The sequence below is a fragment of the Coenobita brevimanus genome, chromosome 60 (genome assembly GCF_032717465.1).
Source record: "Coenobita brevimanus isolate Jiangsu-jjx chromosome 60, ASM3271746v2, whole genome shotgun sequence".
In the NCBI taxonomy this organism is placed as follows: Eukaryota; Metazoa; Arthropoda; class Malacostraca; order Decapoda; family Coenobitidae; genus Coenobita; species Coenobita brevimanus.
The window spans coordinates 7,547,090-7,559,014 of record NC_137013.1 but is presented as its reverse complement, the minus strand read 5'-3'; the positions used below and the strand labels follow the sequence as shown (position 1 = coordinate 7,559,014).

General features: G+C 40.8%; 1 pseudogene; it reads left to right on the top strand.

Annotated features, from left to right (window-relative positions):
* Positions 1-6,252: 6,252 nt before the first annotated feature.
* LOC145403142 (SCAN domain-containing protein 3-like) lies at positions 6,253-7,319 on the top strand (annotated as a pseudogene).
* The last annotated feature ends 4,606 nt before the right edge of the window (positions 7,320-11,925 follow it).

Sequence of the window (11,925 nt, the reverse complement as noted above, 5' to 3'; positions counted from 1 at the left end):
ATATAGCATAAGTTTAATTTGTAGGCCTAGTGAAGTTTTTGTAATTCATGTAGGGTTCTTTATGTCAGTCATTTTTGATAATAGTTTGTATCTGTAATAATTTATCTGGCATTCACTGAGTATTATCTGGTATCTCATTTTATCAGGGCTGACTTAGATAAATTTACTCTTGCTAATTTCGTGTTAATAGAGGCTATTGCAGTTAACCATATATTTAACCTGTTTATTTGCCATTACATTATCCTTATGTGTCCTGAATGTTTTGTTGTTAGTTTAAGCATTAAACTTTAACTTGTAATTTTATCTAACTCTTTTGTTTTGAACCTGGAACTTTACGGGACAGTAGTGATTATTAGTATTCTCACTTAAAGTGTACATTATCTTTCTCTGTTCCGTAACATAAATTTGGCGACCTCTCATCAGGATATTCAGGATATTATCATAAGGATATTGTTTGATATTTTGTGACTGTGATATATTCATGATGGCTACTATTTCTACACTTGATGAAGCCAAAGATTTTTTGTCAAATGTGCAAACAGTGTGTGATATAGAAAACAGAACAAAGAATGAACTTAAGCTCGTTGCTCAACAATTGGGAATTGCTGTTCGCTCTCATCATTCTAAAGATCAAATTGTTGACATGATTAATGAAAGCTTGTTTAATGTAACTCCTCGAAATGAGCAAACGCAGATTGAATTAGCTAAGTTACAGCTAGCCCTGCAGGAGGCTCGTGTGAAGGAAGCTGAATTTCAAGCACAGGCTAAGGAGGCTGAGTTTCACGCACAAGTTGAACTTGCTAGGATTCAGGCAGACCATGAGTATCGCATGAAAAGGTGGAACTGGATCATCTTGCTCTGATGATTTTGATGTGACTAAAAATGTTAAACTTGTCCCTCCTTTTAATGAATCTGATTTAACAAAGTATTTTCAGTTGTTTGAGAGGGTAGCTACAGGTTTTAATTGGCCTAAGGAGTATTGGCCAGTACTCCTTCAAACTGTTCTCACCGGTAAAGCTCAAGTAACTTATGCATCTTTGCCTCAGGATCAGTCTGATAATCATGATGTAGTTAAGAGCTTGATTCTTAAGGCCTATGAGCTTGTTCCTGAAGCTTATAGAGTAAAATTTAGGACAACTTACAAGCAAGATATGCAATCCCATGTTGAGTATGCAAAAATCAAAGAAGATCTGTTAGAGCAGTGGTTAAATTCTAAGAATGTGGATTCTGATTTTGACAAATTTAAGCAGATGATTTTGCTGGAGGACTTCAAGAGGTGTATTAGTAAAGATGTAAGCCTATATCTTGATGAGAAAAGGATAGATAATTTGTCTGATGCTGCAGTTTTAGCTGATGAGTATGTTCTCACTCACAAGAGATATTCTAGAGAAAAAGGGAAAGCTGAGAGTAAGTACGTTGCCTCTACTCAGAGTACAGGTAACAGGAAAGAGAATAAAGATGATGTTTCTCAGGAAGTAAATACCAGCTTCACCTCTAGATTTCAGAAAAGTAAATGTACTTATTGTAGTAAGCTTGGTCATACTACGGAGAGATGATTCAGGAGACAGCGTGATGTGAACAAAAAGGAGTCTTTAAATATTCAGTCAATTGGTCTAGTGTCCACTCTTGAGAGTTCCCAGAATTCTTTAACCGAGTTAACTGAACCTGCTTTGAGGGGTAACTTAAATTCTCATGATGGAGCTCCTCTTTGAGCAGTAACGTGGGTGACACTCTCAAGAGTTCATGTGCTAATTTCCTGTCTGAAGGTTTTGTCAGTCCTCTGGACAGTAATGACAGGAAATCAGTTAAAATATATCGTGATACAGGTGCTTGCCAATCCCTTATGCTGACCAGTGTTCTAGGCTCTAATGTTAATTCCTCTGATGAAACTGTAATCTTACAAGGTGTAGGGAATAATTACTTCTCTGTCCTTCTGTGCAGAGTGAATTTAGAGTCTGGTTTTGTTAATGGTTCCGTTATGGTTGGGTTGGTTGAGACACTCCCAATGTCAGGTGTAACTTTCTTACTTGGAAATGATATTGGTGGAAGTCAAGTGTGTCCAGCTCCTCAGTTGTCTAGTGAGCCAGTGGCTGCGACCCAGGATTGTGATGTCCCTGCATGTGTTCCCTGCATGTGCTGTCACTAGGGCTAAGTCTAAAGTTACTGGTGATTTAGAGGATAATGATGATGATGATGTTATCCTAGCTGACACTTTTCTTGCTAATTTGGACCACTCACCAGATGAGGCAGTACCCCGTAGTGTTGATAATTTGTCTCGTCAAGAGTTGGTTGAGTTGCAGGTTGCTGACCCTGAGTTGAAAGGTCTAGCTAACTCTGCTTACAGTGAAGAAGAGTCAGCCGGTGCTTCTACTTGTTATTATGTAAAGTCAGGAGTACTTATGAGGAAGTGGAGACCCCCAACAGCATCAGCCGACTGTGAATGGGAGGTTGTACATCAAGTTGTCATCCCTCGTGTTTGTAGGCAGGATATCATTAGAGTGGCTCATGATTCCAGTTTGGCAGGACACCTTGGAGTGAGGAAGACTGTGGCACGCATTTTGAAACACTTCTACTGGCCAGGTATCTTCAGGGATGTTTCCTGGTATTGTAAGTCTTGTCACACCTGTCAAGTTGTGGGAAAGTGTAATCAGACCGAAAAGGTTGCACCTCTAGTTCCCATTCCTCCTTTTGAGGCGCCTTTCACCCGTGTGTTGGTGGATATTGTGGGCCCTCTTCCTAAGACTTCTTCAGGATTTTCTTATGTGTTGACCATGATTGATATGGCTACTCGTTATCCTGAAGCCATTCCACTTAGAAACATCTCAGGAAAGAACGTGGTTAAGGAAATGCTAGGCTTCTTCACAAAGTTTGGTCTGCCCAAGGAGGTACAGTCAGACCGGGGAAGTAATTTCATGTCGAATGTTTTCAAGCAGTCTCTGAAAGAGTTGGGCATCACCCAGATCACGTCTTCAGCTTACCATCCCCAGACCCAAGGAGCGTTGGAGAGATATCATCAAACACTCAAATCGATGCTCAAGAAATACTGTTTGGAATATCAGAAAGACTGGGATAAAGGTCTTCCATTCGTTGTATTTGCTGCAAGAGAATCTCCAAATGAATCACTGGGCTTCTCACCTTTTGAACTACTGTTTGGCCATGAAGTAAGAGGACCCCTTAAGCTACTCAAGGAATGCTGGCTGTCGGAGGAAGATGACGTCAACCTGCTGGAGTATGTGATGAAGTTCAAAGAACGGCTGTCCACTGCTTTACAGCTGGCGAGAGAGAATTTAGGAGCTGCTCAGGAGAAGATGAAGACTTGGTATGATAAGAAGTCCAGGTTATGCCACTTTCAGCCAGGAGATCAGGTTTTGATTCTGCTACCAGTTCATGGGCAACCTCTTCAAGCCAAGTTTAGTGGCCCTTATTTCGTGGAGAAGAAACTCAGTGATGTCAACTATGTCATCGCCACACCAGATCGTAGAAAGAGCAAGCAACTATGTCACATCAACATGCTAAAGTTGTATCACAGGCGGGACGAAAATAATCCAGTCTGCACTGTAGCTGTTCCACCCGAGTCTACAAGTGAAGTTCTCCCATGCAGCATGAACTTGAGTGATAGTTTGGGGAAGAATCCTGATATCATGAATGATCTCCAGACTAAGCTTTCTCATCTACCTCCCAAGGAAAGGCAGGAGTTTTCGGCATTACTGCAGGAGTACCCGCAAGTGTTCCATGCCACTCCAGGAAGAACCACTGTGTTGATGCATGATGTCGATGTTGGAGACGCAAAGCCAATTAAATTGCCTCCTTACCGTGTGAACCCAGTGAAAGTTCCTCTCATCCAGAAGGAGCTTGGCTACCTGTTGGACCACAAGATGATTGAGCCCTGTCAGAGCGAGTGGAGTTCTCCTGTCACTCTAGTCCCTAAGCCAGGTGGGTCACAGCGGCTTTGCATTGACTACAGACGTGTTAATCAGATAACCAAAACAGACACTTACCCTCTCCCTCGTGTGGAAGATTGCATAGACAAGATCGGAAAGGCTAGGTACATAAGTAAGTTTGATTTGTTCAAGGGATACTGGCAAGTACCTATGACTGAACGTGCTAGGGAGATCTCATGTTTTGTAACATTAGGAAAGACATTTGCATGTTCTGTAACGCCATGTACAGATTGTTTTAGAGTAATAAGAAATTTCCTTTGTAAATTTCTTTTTTCTTTGTGGGGGGGTGTTACATAGCCTATGATTTCATCATCCTTTGTGTAATTTTAACGCACAGTATGCTGCATGTTTGATCACGAGCGTGTTCTGCCTCAGTCCCCCCCTTCTACCGTTATAGTAGAGTAAGTCGTTCTCTCTGTTATACAGTGCGGGATTTTCAGCTCTTTGTCCCCATGGCTTCATTTGCGCGTCCTTCTTACAAGTTGTATCAGGCTCTACCGGCCCCAATATAATGAGCTCAGTCTCCGCATCATTGCCACTTAGATCTGCTTCTCATTTTGTTCACATCTCTGTCCTCCCCTGTACAGATATTATTATTGTGAGTGCTCAAGAAGTCTCCAACCATCTAGCAGCTGTGTGTAATTTGAGTATAACTGTTGTTGCATTTTTTCTTGTACTGTATAGCATAAGTTTAATTTGTAGGCCTAGTGAAGTTTTTGTAATTCATGTAGGGTTCTTTATGTCAGCCATTTTTGATAATAATTTGTATCATTAATAATTTATCTGGCATTCACTGAGTATTATCTGGTATCTCATTTTATCAGGGCTGACTTAGATAAATTTACTCTTGCTAATTTCGTGTTAATAGAGGCTATTGCAGTTAACCATATATTTAACCTGTTTATTTGCCATTACATTATCCTTATGAGTCCTGAATGTTTTGTTGTTAGTTTAAGCATTAAACTTTAACTTGTAATTTTATCTAACTCTTTTGTTTTGAACCTGGAACTTTACGGGACAGTAGTGATTATTAGTATTCTCACTTAAAGTGTACATTATCTTTCTCTGTTCCGTAACAATATATATATATATATATATATATATATATATATATATATATATATATATATATATATATATATATATATATTACGGTCATTTTGCGAAATTGGTCATTTTGCAAAATGCCCGGCCATTGTGCAAAAAGACCAAATCCGTGGTCAATTTGCAAAATGACCTAAATATCTGGTCATTTTGCAAAATGACCAAGGTTTTGGTCTTTTTACAAATTCACCAGTATTATCGTTCGTCAGTTTGCAAAATGTCCAAACAGCAAGCAGCCAGGCTGAGGAAAACAATGCATTAAATACTTTGAGTTTATTGTCTAGAAATGAATACGAACAAATTCTGATTCGTTTGAGTGAACTTAAACGTCCTAACATGAAAAAGACGCAGAAGGACTATCGGTTGTTACGAAAATATGAAATTCTTGAGGTCATAGTTGAAAGTATCACCGTTCAGAAACTGCAGAAAAAGGGAACTCACCTTAGATTCGTATGCGCTGAAGATGTGTTCGATGTGATCGATGCTGTTCATCGTGCAAGTGGGCATGGAGGTAAAACTGTTGTGTTTAAGGAAACAAGTGAAAAATATGCCAATATTTCAAGATCCCAAATACAGTTGTATTTACAGTTGTGTGAGGAGTATCAGCTGAAAAAAACCACGTACGCAAGTCTGTGATTGTCAAGCCAATTGTCTCAAACAGCATGAACTCACGAGCTCAGGTTAGTAAACAAGCACTGGTTAAGGCCGTATTTGTTAGGAAAGAATAATGTTGTATTTCCGCACGTCATACCAATGTAAATAGTTTGAAGTTAATTACGAATTGCCCTAAAGGACCTGAAAGTTTCCCTAAAATGGGTCCGATTCTGTCTGTTTGTAGGTCGACTTGATCGATATGCAGAGACAGGCAGATGGGAAACATCGTTTCATTCTCAACTATCAGAATCACTTGACCAAGATGGTGTGTCTTCGGGCTCTACAGACGAAAACTGCTGAAAAGGTTGCTTTCCACCTCGTTGACATTTTCTGTGACAAAGGAGCCCCCCATATCCTGCAGTCTGACAATGGTAGAGAATTCTCAAATAAGGTATAGAATATATTACTTCTTTAAATCAACCAATTTTCATAAAACTTAGCAGAAATATCAGACATGGTCACAAAAAGACACCAGAAACTTAGCGAGGTGATATATATGACAAGGTTTGATGTTCATCGTTTTAATTTTCAGCTTATCAAGGAAGTTCTGGTGATGTGGCCAGAGTGTAAGCTGGTTCATGGCAAACCACGACATTCACAATCGCAGGGCTCGGTGGAACGAGCCAACAGGGATATTGAAGCAATTCTTGCATGTTGGATGAAGGACAACAACACTACACAATGGTCACAGGGACTGCGCTTTGTCCAGTGTAAGAAAAACACCCGCTTTCACTCCGGAATTGGAAGAACACCATATGAGGCCATGTATGGACAGAAGGCTCGTCTTGGTGTTGACGCATCTTCTGTACCAGAGGAAGTCATGGACGATATGTAGACGGAGGAGCAGCTTGCAGAAGCACTAGGTGTTGTCAATGAGAAGGACGCAGATACAGAGGAGGAAGAGATAGGTGCTGAAGAGCAAGAAGAACCATCCGCTGTCATTAACTGCATCTCCTAAAAAGCTACTTTGGTTCAAATGTGTGCAAGGTGTGTGGGAACCCATGTCACTCTTATACTCCGTGTTCTGTGATGAATGAAGATGCTGATGAGCCTGTGCTTTGTTCCATCTGCAATCGGAATCGCAGTATTCATACTGAACAAATGAAGTCCAACATAGATCAACAGAAACATGCTAAAAAAATGATGGATAATTCTGTGAGGCGATTTAAACCAGCCCACGCAGGGGACACTGTGATGGTTCCTGTTCTATTAGTTGACCGCGAACGTGCCGAGTTTCCTAATGTGAAGGCGGTTGTTGTTAAGGCATTGGACAATGGCACGTACAAGCTTGGTACAAACCACGGCCTGCTTAAGCAGGTATACACTTGCAACCAATTTACTCAATGTGTAGAAAAATTCCTTTCGATAGAAGATGTAGTAGAGGAGCGGGAAGTAAGTCTGCGGGAAGTAGCCAATGCAGAATCCATGGGACAAAGTCAGGGATTCGCTAAATGTTCTTGCACTAAGTCATGTCTGACCAGACGCTGCAAGTGTTTAAAAAACAATGTTTTATGCAACAGCAGATGCAAATGCAGTGCCTCTTGCGTTAACAAGTCCGATACACACACACACACACACACACACACACACACACAGGCACACATCCGCGTAAGGATGTAAGACCATTTTCTGCAAAATATATATATATATATATATATCATGAAGGTTGAATAAACATACTTTTTAAGGTTTAATGTATTTTCTAAGAAAGAATAAACTTGTTCTATTTTACGTTCACTTCCTTTTATCGTTTACTCGCCTTTCTTTCAACTTGTTCTATTTTACGTTCACTACCTTTTATCATTTACTTGCCTTTTTTTTCAACTGGCTGCTTGCTGTTTGGACATTTTGCAAACTGACCAACGATAATACTGGTGATTTTGTAAAAAGACCAAAACCTTGGTCCTTTTGCAAAATGACCAGATATTTAGGTCATTTTGCAAATTGACCACGGATTTAGTCTTTTTGCATAATGGCCGGGCATTTTGCAAAATGACCAATTTCGCAAAATGACCGTAACATATATATATATATATATATATATATATATATATATATATATATATATATATATATATATATATATATATTGTTGCAAGGACAATGAGCAAATTGCAAAAAATTTCCATACCTCGTTTCCAAAAAGCGTTAAGTACAACAAGAAATAGATCGTAAATGTTTCACAGTCTTTTTCAACCCAGGGTCATTTAACCAGCGTGGCATTTCCGCTCTATATCCTTTACTAAAATTTCTGTCCAGCATAGATCGGTAAATCATTGCGTCCTTCCTCCCAGGCTCTACTTGACTGCCTTTGTGGCGATGCCTCTGAGATTGCAAGAGGCAGGAGACTAGTTTGTGAAGGCAGTGTCGCAAGTTAGGGCAAACGAGATGGTTTGGTTTGGTTGGGGCGCCAGGCAGTGCAATGGGGCAGTTACGATAATGGAATGTGATAGGGGATTGGGATGCAGGTAGCACTGAAAGCTCGGAGGAAAATTCGTCTATATTACCCTGGCTATCGTTAGACAGTTTACCTCGCCACTGGAAAACCTTCTGATGTCTAAGGGTTATGAGACTAGATTTTACTCTTGCTAACGCCACCAAAGTATAACCTCACAGATATCATACAAAGTCTGCAGTTGAAACGTTGGATTTTTCTTATGCTGAATAAAATCGTTAGGGCTTAACGGATTAGGCTTAATTGGTAATGTGCAATCAAGCTGGCAATCCATAGTTTCACAGTGGAAGTTGTGTTATTTTTTCTTCCTAAGGCATCTTTATCTCTTTTCTATCGCTGCTTCAATGGTCACTGCTCCTCTGAACTGTCTGCTTGCATCCCTCCACCTCTAAGACGGGCGCGTAGCACCTGTCAAGCAGCAAACTCTCATCTCTTTTCTGTCCAACTCTCTCATGCGAGAGTTAGCCATTACTCCCTGTCCTTCATTTATGCAACAGGTCAACTCTGGAACTGTCTCCCTCTGTCTGTATTTCCTACTTCCTGTGATCTCCAGTCTTTCAAACGCAGTGTGTCCAGGCATCACGAAGTGAACGTATCTTGAATTTGACTCTCTGGTGTTTTTTTTTTTTTTTTTTAATGGAAGGAACGGTTTGCGGGTTTCCGGCCTTTGGTTCCTTCTTCCTTGCATTAAAAAATAGCTCTGGATGAGAATTTATTTGTCTTGGTGTATGCAGTTCATTCTTTTCCCCGAGATCATCAGGCTTGCAATTTAATATGAAGCTGATGGAGGACATTTTCAAATCGTTCGTCCAACGAACCAAAGTGTAAAGATGGGAATATATATATATATATATATATATATATATATATATATATATATATAGTGTACAGTAACCTACTCTGGCAAGTCCATGAACTCATACATTGTGTCGCCCAGAACCGGGAAACACAAGCGCATTTCCCCTTCGTAACTCGGGTTTTGAACTGTAGGCGAGAAAGGAGGCTGTCGAATCTTCCCCTGTCCCCTGTTTTCACTTCATAAATATATCTTAGTTGCAAGACCAAAATTACTGCAGGTTATAAATGTTTTCTGCAGGAAGATCAGGGAAAGGAGTGAAAAACCTTCCCTTGTCTTGTTCTTCCTGTAAACACATATCCAAATTACAACCTGGAATCGATCGTACGTATGTCTGAGAACCCCACCCCAGGTTACCGCCGGACGGATACACAGTATTCAAGCTACAAAGGAGGCAATTCTCGCAATGAAATCAGTCGCTTCCTGTTCATGGCGAATTTATACTGTGTTTTTGCTGCCATCAGACTATTTTACTCGATTCGTTAGATATTTCCCTCACGAGAGCTCAAATATAGGAGTCATTTACCCCTTCAATACAAGATAGCTGGAAGAAGGTGAATATAATCGTCTGTCGGTAGCTAGAACAAAGTTGTAAAACACCATCGTACTGAAGGCATGGTCCATAACGAGCAGTACAGTAGAAACTCACACTCATCTTGTGTTAAGAGGATGGCTCAGTGCTGGTCTGGGGGGGGTGTTGGCAGTAGGAGTAGAAAATGAATAAGGGATGCAGGATAGCCATTGATAACGCTGGGTAGGCAGGCCCCTTAGCACAAGAAATCTCCCGGCGGTGTGGTTGAGTAGCTTTATACATGGACCGCCCTGTATATTAGCTAAATGATGTCACGCTGGATGGAAAACATTACTTTTGTTGACGAAATCTGATCGTACAAAATGATTTTTGGAACCATTTAAAAAAATATTGGGGGATCTCTCTCTCTCTCTCTCTCTCTCTCTCTCTCTCTCTCTCTCTCTCCTATTTCAAGCCTAGTAATCTCCCGTCAATACAGATCTCGTCTCTGTTCTCGCTAGATATATAGAATTATTTTCTTGCTGTCTTATCTAGAACGTTTAGTGTTCACAGTAACATTGACTTTTCCAGCCCTGTTTACTCTGTGATAAGGACTGTAAATTGTGTATGAGCTGTGTATACACAGAAAATACTCAGTCATACACATTCATACACTCACTCGTCTGTCTGTCTGTCTGTCTTCCCCATGATCATTCTGTTATTCCAAGCTTCCAGAGAGAGAGAGAGAGAGAGAGAGAGAGAGAGAGAGAGAGAGAGAGAGAGAGAGGGTTGCGTTTACCTACCAGTAGTACACAGTATCTGAGTGAGGTTCGTGTTGTTCAATTTTCATATCTTTCCACCCAGTCTATTTTTGAAAATTTTGTTGCGTCTGTAAGCCTGTGTTACTGTGTGCCCATCTGTGCATGTTTGTGTGCGAGTATGTGTCTGCCTATGTGTGCGCTGGTATCTTTATGCACCTGCGTATTTGTTTGTGTGTGTGTGTGTGTGTGTGTGTGTGTGTGTGTGTGTGTGTGTGTGTGTGTGTGTCCCAAAGACGAAGTTGAAGAGAAATGGCTTAAATGAAGTGGAAGGGGCTGGAACGATGACAAGTGGGAAAGTTTAATGTAGCGGAGTTCGAAACAGTCTCCATTAACCCTTCACTGTGATGACCTCCTTCTTCGGTTCCTTCTTGCTACCAACGGGCAATGTAGTTCAGGTCAATCAGTGCCTCCGATGATAAGATACGTTGGCTAATAGAAGTGCACTATTGACAACTTCCACGCGATATTGCTCAACTTGGGAAAGATCTCGCGCATTGGAGGGTTCAGAGGCAGTGTCCATTGATCCCTTCAGTGCCACGATGTCTTCTTAGTTTGTTCCTGCTACCCCCCCTCCCCAGCCAATTTACACTGCATAGTATATTACAGTTTATTTTTGGCACCCTCGGCTTAAAATGATCTCACGTATCAGAGGTTAGAAATACTCCAGATGGATTCTTTTGGTTCGGTGATACGTGTCTTATCATGTCCTTGTTCCCTTCAGGTGAGCTTAAGGTTACGAAAGCCTTTTCGTATTGAAGGGACAAAAAGACGCTTACGATACTGATACGCAAAATATCTCTTTAAAAGAAGTCGAGAAAACGAAAAAAAAAAAAAGTGCACTTAAATTACCAGAGGCATCCGGCGCTGCCCGGGTAAAGCCCCATGATCGTGCGTACCGGCACTGCTTGGCTGTGGGAGACAGCCCACGAAGTCCCAATTTCCCCAGTGAACTATGTTCCCCCTTGGGCGGTCCATTTCCCCAGGGATATATTCCCCCTGGACTTATTCCTGCCATAGATCTATTTTCCCACCACCCACCACCCACCCACCCACCCTGCCCACCCCACCAAGCCGTCCAGACATCCAGCCCGTTGTAACTAACAATGATATGCTTGTAGAGGTAAAAAAAAAAAAAAAAAAAAAAAAAAAAAATTGGCTGCCATGTCTCTACAATGTTGATTAGATTATTTCTAATTAGTTCTAATTTTGGCCATCAGGGGCGCCACTTTAGCAACTGTAATGTACACATTTAAATTCTTCGTAAAAAGTTACACCTGTCAGAGCTGTTTCGAGAATTCTATATGCATACCCTCGATTTCCATAGAGGACAGACAGATAGACATTCTCTCTCTCTCTCTCATATATATATATATATATATATATATATATATATATATATATATATATATATGTGTGTGTGTGTGTGTGTGTGTGTGTGTGTATAGTTGTGGGTAAAAGATGGAAGAACATAAGAGAGTATGGATCACTTGGGTCAAGGATTGTGTGGGTAAGATTGAAAGTTGGAATACAAATGTGGGCGATTGTGTGCGTGTATGCGCCAACGCAAGATCGTGCAAGCAGAG